Genomic DNA, 9952 nt, shown 5'->3' on the forward strand with positions numbered 1-9952 from the left:
ACTTTTCACAATGTAATTATTATGTATTGCATGCCTGTATCAAAATATCTCATGTAAGCCATAAATATGTTATGTGTATACACATAAATATGTACCTAAAATTGAAAATTAAAGAGAGGGAGAAAAAACAAACTGGACTATCATTTAATCTAGGAATCCTCTTATGGAGCATATATCCAAACGAAAATAACTCATTCTTTCAAAAAGACACATGCACTCATATATTCATCACAGCACTATTCATAATAGCAAAGACAATGAATCAATCTAGGTGTCATCAAGGGTGGATTAGATAAGAAAATGTGGTGCATATACAACATGGAATACTACACAGTTACAAAAAGAACGAAATCATATCCTTTGGAGTGGCATGAATGCTTCTGGAGGACATTATCCTAAGCAAATTTACTCAGAAACAGAAAACCAAATAGTGTGTGTTCTCAGTTATAAGTGGGAGCTAAACGCTGGGTACACATGGATAGAAAGATGGGAAACAATGGACACTGCGATCTACTAGAGGAAGGAAGGAGATAGAAAGACAAGGGTTGAAAAACTACCTATTGTGTACTATGCTCACGACTTGGATGACAGGACCAATTGTCACCAAAACCCCAGCACCATGCAATATTCTCAGGTCACAAAAGTGCACATGTACCTCTTAATGTAACTTTTCAATTAAAAAATGTGGGAGGTAATGGGAAAAAATTTACGTTTTGGAGAATTTTGGATTTTGAATTTTTGGATGAGGAATAACCACATTTAGGGCTAGATACCTTGACCAGAATGGAGTTTCAGTACTCCTCTCCAACCTCTTCAACTCCGCAACACACGTGCACATCGGCCTACAGGCCTACTTCTTTTAATGTCCTAGGAAGAGATAGAAACATCTTGTCAATGTCACTCAGTGACGAGCATCTATGCCCTGCAATCTGGAAGATCGAATGAAAATCAGACCTAAAAAGGGAAATTCTGTAGACCTTTGCTCTGATGTAGAATCTTTAGCCAGAAAATCTGCAACAAATACAGCAAAATGAATAACAAAAATAAAAAAGTACTTGCACCTGCAACAAGCATAGCAACATGCATATCTAAGCATTGAATGACCCTCCCCAGGGTTTTTTAAATCTGCTCTGGATCTGATAGCCATGAATGATACAGGTAAATTAGAATCCATTCATTCCATCTCTTCAGGGCAGGCCAGATCTGCTTTCTATGTTTCCAACCGCGATAGTCTAGTATCCAGGGAAGTCAAGTGATATTTCAGAAAATATCCTCCTTATCACTGGATAAGGGATATTCTTGCCAATGTTTGATAAGTGTCCGAGTAAAAAGCCACTTGTGAAATGTTGGCAAGAAACATTATCTGTGAATAAACCACATCACAAATCCCAAGACTGGCTCTTGCCTGAAGAAAAAGAAGAAATATTGTTTTTTTCTAAGTCAGCTAAGGCATGCAATGGAATTCACTTTGTTTTCTATACACTGGATTATATTTCTAGTGAATATATTCAAAATTCAGTGAGTATATTGTTACTGATATTTGACAAGCGTGCTGCATGTGGTGCAGATATTAGAGTAGCATATTCCCTGAGTTCAAGAAGTCATCAATTTAGTAGAGAGTAAGAGAAAGGTAAAATGGGGCAGAGGAAAGTGACTGGTCCATGGAAAAACATACCTAAATGTGCATTTCAAGAGTGATATTTACTAACTGTGATTTAAGTTAATTATGAGCTCTGAAATGCAATGGCCTCATCTATAAAGGGGAGGATAATGATTCATATACAAAAGATATCTGAAGCATCATAAGTGTATGGAATAATGTAGGATATGTAATACTCAATCTGTACAGTATAATTCTATTAATAGATTCTCAATTTATCAACTTCAAAAATAATTTTAATTAGAATTAAACAATATTCACCAAAAATATTTACGCAAAATTTTAACTAAATACAAAAATGGTACAACAGAACAAAAGTGAAAATCTAGAAAGGGTTGATTAGGGAAGAAATACATAATATTGGAGGAAAGAAGTTCTTATGGACAACAGAAATATTGAAGAAGAATTAATTTATTACACAGTTGACACAGAAGTAATGAAGACATATAAATATTACACAAAGGAAGGTGTAAGGGAAAAATAATGGCAATAGCTCTGTATATAACCATGGACACTTTGTTTAATCCAATCTTTTAGTCAATGGTAATGGTAATAAAATATATTGAATATTAAATTAAAATTCTATATAGAACCATGTCTGTCACAATTAAAGGGAGGTTTTAACTAAGTCTTGTTCCAGTTAAATAAAGTAGGTAAGAGATAGGATGGAGACAGGTGTCTCTGCAAATGTTTTGTGAAATTAAGGAAGTAGATGGTTACTTTTCTTCAGGAGAGCACCATGATGTGGTTGCAATTTACACAGTGGAATGTGGAGCTAGGTGTAATATTGGAGTTATAGATAACTAAATTGGAGTTTCTGATAGTCATCTGGAAAGGAGGAGTAAAAAATAGTGAAAGAAAAGAAAGACACAGAAATCAGCAAGATTGATGTTGAGAAAACAGTGGACCGAAAAAGGGCTACAAAGACAGAGGCAAATGTCATATGGAAGGCCGGGATCAAATGATTTTAAAGAACAGTTCCATCTAATATTAAAGTCTACTGATTACACTGAAGCTAGAAGTGTTTGGGTCTTTTGTGTGGTATCATCATTTTTGATCATGGAAAAAATTAATTCTACCTTAGGATATGGTCAGCACAATGTGGAACCAGTCTGTCTCCTGAGGGAGGGCATCTCATTATAGACAATACGTAATTTAACTATATGAGCAGAGCCAAGACCTTCAGGCCGTAGGTGACCAAGAGAATGCAAGTTCAAGGAAACTGCCAAACATGGTGAATGAAAAGATTCAAATGACTTTTATTTAAACTTGATAAGGAAGTTAACTGAGTTAAGTTACAAAGTAGAAACATCTTTAATGATAGCAGTTGTTTAACACCTTCTTTACTCTGGACCATGCTAAATATTTTGCCTACATTAACCCATTACATCCTTAGAACAATGATATTTATATTCACATCTATTAGTAAGGAACTCAAAGAAAGCCCAGAGAAGCTAAATAAGTGAAATTAATTTACCAAGTACTAAATGGCTGTGTCGGTCTATAAAAGCAACGTTCTTACACCAAAGCTTACATTTAGAATTATTCAGATATATTCTGTTTTATGTACTTCATAATTCTAGGTAAAACCCCCTTTAAGGTAGGACCCAAATGTGCCTTGCTTGCTTTTCTGCTTCTCTGCCCTCTGCTCCCACTATTCTATAAATACTTGATGTCTGGGCAAATTGGACTGCTGAATGATCCCAACATGGCAGACCTTTTCTATGCGGAATCAGATTCTAATGTACTCCAGCTTAGATCATTTTCCACTGAATTCTCTATTATTGCTCACAGTTTAAGGAAAATATTTTGTACTATAGAGGAATTCAATGATTACTAATTCAGTGAATATATATAATATATTAGTATACATAATATATATAATTATATATTATATATATTATATATACTAATATATATAATATATAATATAATTGAAATATATAATATATAATACATAATATATAATATATAATATATAATATAAAATTTATTATTATATATAATATCTAATATATAATATATATTATATAAAATATATTATTATATATAATATATCTTATATATAATATATAAAATATATAATCTATAATATATAATATATAAAATATATAATATACAATATATATAAAATATATTATATATTATATAAAATATATTATTATATTTAATATATAATATATAATATATAATATATAATATATATAATATATAATATATAATATATAATATATATAATATATAATATATATAATATATAATATATAATATATAATATATAATATATAATATATATAATATATAACATATATAATATAAAATATATTATTATTATATATAATGTATAATAATTATATAATATAAAATATATTATTATATATAATACATAATAATAATATATAATATATAATATATAATATATAAAATATATAATATATCATATATAATATATAAAATATATAATATATCATATATAATATATAAAATATATAATATATCATATATAATATATAAAATATATAATATATATCATATATAATATATAAAATATATAATATATACAATATATAATATATAAAATATATAATATATAAAAAATATATATAACGTATAATATATATAAAATATATATAATATATAATATATAAAAAATATTATGTATAACATATAATATATAAAAAATATTATATATAACATATAATATATAAAAAATATTATATATAACATATAATATGTAAAAAATATATGTTATATATGACATATAATATATAAAAAATATATACTATATATGACATATAATATATGTAAAATATATATCATATATGATATACAATATATGTAAAATATATATCACATATGACATATAATGTATATCATATATAACACATAACATATGTAAAATGTATATCATATGTAACACATAACATATGTAAAATGTATATCATATGTAACACATAACATATGTAAAATGTATATCATATGTAACACATAACATATGTAAAATGTATATCATATGTAACACATAACATATGTAAAATGTATATCATATGTAACACATAACATATGTAAAATGTATATCATATGTAACACATAACATATGTAAAATGTATATCATATGTAACACATAACATATGTAAAATGTATATCATATGTAACACATAACATATGTAAAATGTATATCATATGTAACACATAACATATGTAAAATGTATATCATATGTAACACATAACATATGTAAAATGTATATCATATGTAACACATAACATATGTAAAATGTATATCATATGTAACACATAACATATGTAAAATGTATATCATATGTAACACATAACATATGTAAAATGTATATCATATGTAACACATAACATATGTAAAATGTATATCATATGTAACACATAACATATGTAAAATGTATATCATATGTAACACATAACATATGTAAAATGTATATCATATGTAACACATAACATATGTAAAATGTATATCATATGTAACACATAACATATGTAAAATGTATATCATATGTAACACATAACATATGTAAAATGTATATCATATGTAACACATAACATATGTAAAATGTATATCATATGTAACACATAACATATGTAAAATGTATATCATATGTAACATATAACGTATACAAAAAATATATCATATGTAACATATAACGTATACAAAAAATATATCATATGTAACATATAACGTATATAAAATATATATCATATGTAACATATAACGTATATAAAATATATATCATATATAACGTATATAAAATATATATCGTATATAACATATAACATATATAAAATATATATCATATATAACATATATAATATATATCATATATAACATATAATATATATAAAATGTATATCGTATATAACATATAATATATAAAATGTATATCGTATATAACATATAATATATATAAAATATATATTCTATATTATATGGTATATATAAAATATATATACCATATAATATATAATACATATAAAATATATATAATATATAATACATATAAAATATATATTATATATAAAGTATATATTATATATAAAATATATATATAAAATATATGTTATATATAAAATATATGTTATATATGTAATATATATATATTTGGTCTCTTTGGATAAAGGGAACTGAGTGTATAACTTGGAGCAAAGCTTGAGTTGGCCTTCAAAAATCTTATCTAAAGTCAACACCAGTATCTGTGCTCTAGTGGGTGGGTGTGTGTTTCTGTATTGATAACCCCAACAAAGGTGTCCTGTGTAGAAACCCATTATCTGGTGTAAAAGAGCAGAAAGAAATAAAATCCTCCTTTTCGTGGGCTTTTTAAATATCATCATCCTGAAAGTCTTCTAGATTCGGTCAGCTTGTGTTTCCAGAGGCTTCTATTGAATCTTTTAATCACACAACCCCACAGTTCTCAGGAACTACAAGATATGTCTTCTACGACTAGCAATTGCCAAGAGAACCATGTTCTCCTCTTAACCTGTGTTCAATTCTATCTATTAATGTGTTTGCTCTATCATTTATTCACATGCCCCTAAACGCATGCAACCCGGTAAAAATCTTTTCAACAAATTTTACCTTTTCTAATCCTCAAATTCTAACAACATTCAAACATCAAAGTCTCAAATTTAAATATTGTAATGGTTAGTATTGAATGTCAACTTGATTGGATTGAAGGATGCAAATAATTTTTCCTGGGGGTGTCTGTGAGGGTGCTGCCAAAGGAGATTACCTTTTGAATCTCATCCTAAATCTGGATGGGCACCATGTACTCAGCTGCCAACACAGCTAGAGTAAAGGAGGCAGAAGTTGGAAGGACTTGACTTACTGAGTCTTCCAGTCTCCATCTTTCTCCCATGCTACATGCTTCCTGCCCTGGAACATCAGACTCCAAGTTCTTCAGCATTTGTTCTCTTGGAGTTACACCAGAGACTTGTCAGAGGCCAGGGACTTTAGGGCCTTTGGCCACGGACTGAAGGCTGCACTGCTGACTTCCCTACTTTTGAAGTTTTGTGACTCAGACTGATTTCTTGTTCCTCAGCTTGCTGACAACTTATTGTGAGACTTCACTTTGTGATCACATGAGTCAATTTTCCCAAAAAATCCCATATATATATATATCTCCTATTAGTTCTGCCCCTCTAGAGAACCCTGACTAATACAAATATGCAACAAACATCTACCAACCAGCAATACAATTCACAGAAGCCACATTATTGTGTACTGACAGTATGTGTTCTTTCATGTTAAGCAGCAAACATAAAGAAACGGAAAAATACTGGATGCATACAGATGAAGTCAGTATTTTAATGTCTGGTGTTCTCAAAGACATCAGCACTCACCACCACGGCAGGCCTCGATGATCACCTTGGGATTGTCCTTCAAACTTGGACAGTTCCTGGTATTCAACATTTGAAAGACTTGATTGACGTCTAATAGATCTGGGACTTGCTCAGACTACTTCTTGCCACAAATCCTTCCTGAATACCATGAGACATGATCACCAGAAAGGTACTGTCAGAGGTCTTGTGCTCTGGGCAATGGGCAAATGCCTTCAGCTCTGTGGTCATGTCCTAAAAGAGATCCATACTACTGATTTTTCACTATGTGATTCACTATTATGGCACCTTAGAAATCAAATAAATAAATACCCAAGGAATTTCTTAAGGAATTCCATGACAAATAATGAAGTGGCAAGGAAAATTCTAGTCTTAATTTAGAGAAAAGTAAAGAGAGTGTTATAGAAATCATCCTGAGATTTCTTATAGAGAGAAGGTGGCATTATTGAATTAATAAAACATTGCCCAGTTAAGTTATACCAGGCTCTTGCTGAATGACTGTTATGTTATGAGGGAACATGTAGCATCCAGAATCCTCCACTGGCAAGTTTGGATTTTAGATTCTCAAGAGGTTACATTTCCTGGTCATACAACTAAGCTTTCTAACATTATTTAAGAATGTGAAAGCCATTACCATTGTCTCTATGTATGACAAAACTTATTGAAGCAGTGACATATTCTTTCACATTCACGCTGTACCCCAGAGTTTCCACCAGCATCTTTATATCTCTGACATCAACTTCAGCTCTGACCCTCCTGGGAAGAATGGCATTCCTCCTGGGTAATGGCATTCTTCTCTATCCCACTTTGTGTTCCTTACAGCATCATCTATGTGTGAATCCATAAAGGAAGAGGTGCATTCTTAGGAGGACAATCCTGATCTAGTCATTAATACCATTGAGTGAATTCACTGCTAATGGAACACATTCCAAGCCAGAGGAGATTTCCAGTGGTGCAATACAGGCATCTACTTTCATATCTTAGAATCAGCATTTTTACAAATATTTTAGACAAAAACATAGAGAGCTTTTCAAGACCATGCATAATTAAACACCCAGAAAACAATCAACATGTGAGATAAAATATTTACGATATAAGTTTATTTCAAAAGATTCAAACACTAGGATAAAATTTAATGGGAGTAGTACTTAATTAAATGTTTCTTTAAAAAATATATGTTTGCCTGTTTATTTACTTATTAGTCATGATAGTAATCATCAGACATTGTTTTAATGAGCCTTCGTGCCAACCTTCAGGATTTCTTCTTAGTACATATCAGTTATTTTAACATTGCTGTGTTGCAGATTATCAGAGCCATAGAATAGAAGTGGTCTAAGCATCTGGGTTAGCCCTTTGAGAAGAGCTCCCTATTAGAAAAGAAGGACGATTTTAGAATTTTCATGAATGAGAAATAAGTTTCTAACATATCTGAGCCATTATAAATGTTTCACCTTTTTAAAACATCCTGCATTAACGGATACAGGCGTGTGTCATTTCATATCCCTAAATTATTGGAATGCTTTAATTTCAGGATACAGATTTTTAATTATCTATTCATTAATGATTTATATATTCATGTGAGTGCAATAAAAATGGGAACGTTGTTTGTCTTGTTCATTTTTCTCTGTCTAGTCCATAAAACAGGGTATGGAATACAGTTGGCATGTGATTATTATTTTTTCTAGTGGCCCAGAAAGTAATATTAATTCTAATGAAATTATTTAGTGAAGTGTTCTTTTAACAAGTATTTATTGAATACACACTATGGGCAACCAACTGTTAGATAAGAGCGTACCTGTGAATAAGTCAGACATTTAAAAATTATATCTTAAAGCTTAAAGTCCAATGGGGGAATCTGAATTTATTTTTTAAATTACCCAAACATGTCGTAAAAGTTATGGTAAAGAATTATAGGGCATTTCAGGATAGGGACTCTGAAATACAGTAGTAGAAGTAGAAATGGAGAGAGAGATCCAAATTTGAACAATAAATCCATAAACTTGACAAAAGCTTGAATGTTGGATGTGAGTGAGAAGAAAGAGCTCAAGATGAATTTCGGGTTTCTGGTTTGAATAACTAGTAATGGTGACATCATTAACCAAGATAGGAGAAATTGAAAGAGAAGCAGCATGGGGGAAAATGGCACGTTCAGCTGTGGGAATGTTCAGACAAAGGCGTCTCTGGGAGATGTGAGTGAATATGTTCAGTAGACACTTGAATTGTAAAGTCTGAGACTTAAGTGGGTAATCAGCATTTAATACACAAATTCAAAATTTGTTCATATAGATGTGCACACAGGAGTAGTGACACTATTGGAATAGCCTCTGTAGAAGCAGAATAGATTAAGAAGAGAAAAAATAATATGGTCAATCTATGAGAATTACCCATAGCCCTCCCACCCTGGTTTTATCCTATGTAATTAATATCAAGGAAGATGGGAATTCAAAGAACGCTATTTTTTTAGAAGCACCATTACCTAGGAAGGGAGAAAACACTGCTTGAGAGTCTTGTGTGTCAAGGTAACTTCCAAATGGTGGATCTAAAGAAAGACGGACATTGAAATAGCCTCACCTTCTCTGAAGAACTTTACCCCAATGTGTTGGATACTGTCTACTGAATTTTTTTTCCACACACTTGACTGATTGATAATAAGTCCTGTTCAAGATGTAAGTCACTTGAAACCATGCACATCACTTGGGAAACAAGAGGGTCTTCATATGAATGACTAGACAGTTATTTAACAGCTAAGGCAGAATAGAGTATCTGTGAGTGACACCTTTGGTCTCTGCTTTGTATGGTGAAAGTGGAATCAAGATATCATCAGATATAGAATTAATAATTTTCTTGACATGTGTATGTCAAGGTGGCTCCTGAGGAATCACAGTTGTGTGAAAGTAAAGTTGCCCAACTCAGTTTGATGAACAGTATGGG

The sequence above is a fragment of the Pongo pygmaeus genome, chromosome 9 (genome assembly GCF_028885625.2).
Source record: "Pongo pygmaeus isolate AG05252 chromosome 9, NHGRI_mPonPyg2-v2.0_pri, whole genome shotgun sequence".
NCBI lineage: Eukaryota > Metazoa > Chordata > Mammalia > Primates > Hominidae > Pongo > Pongo pygmaeus.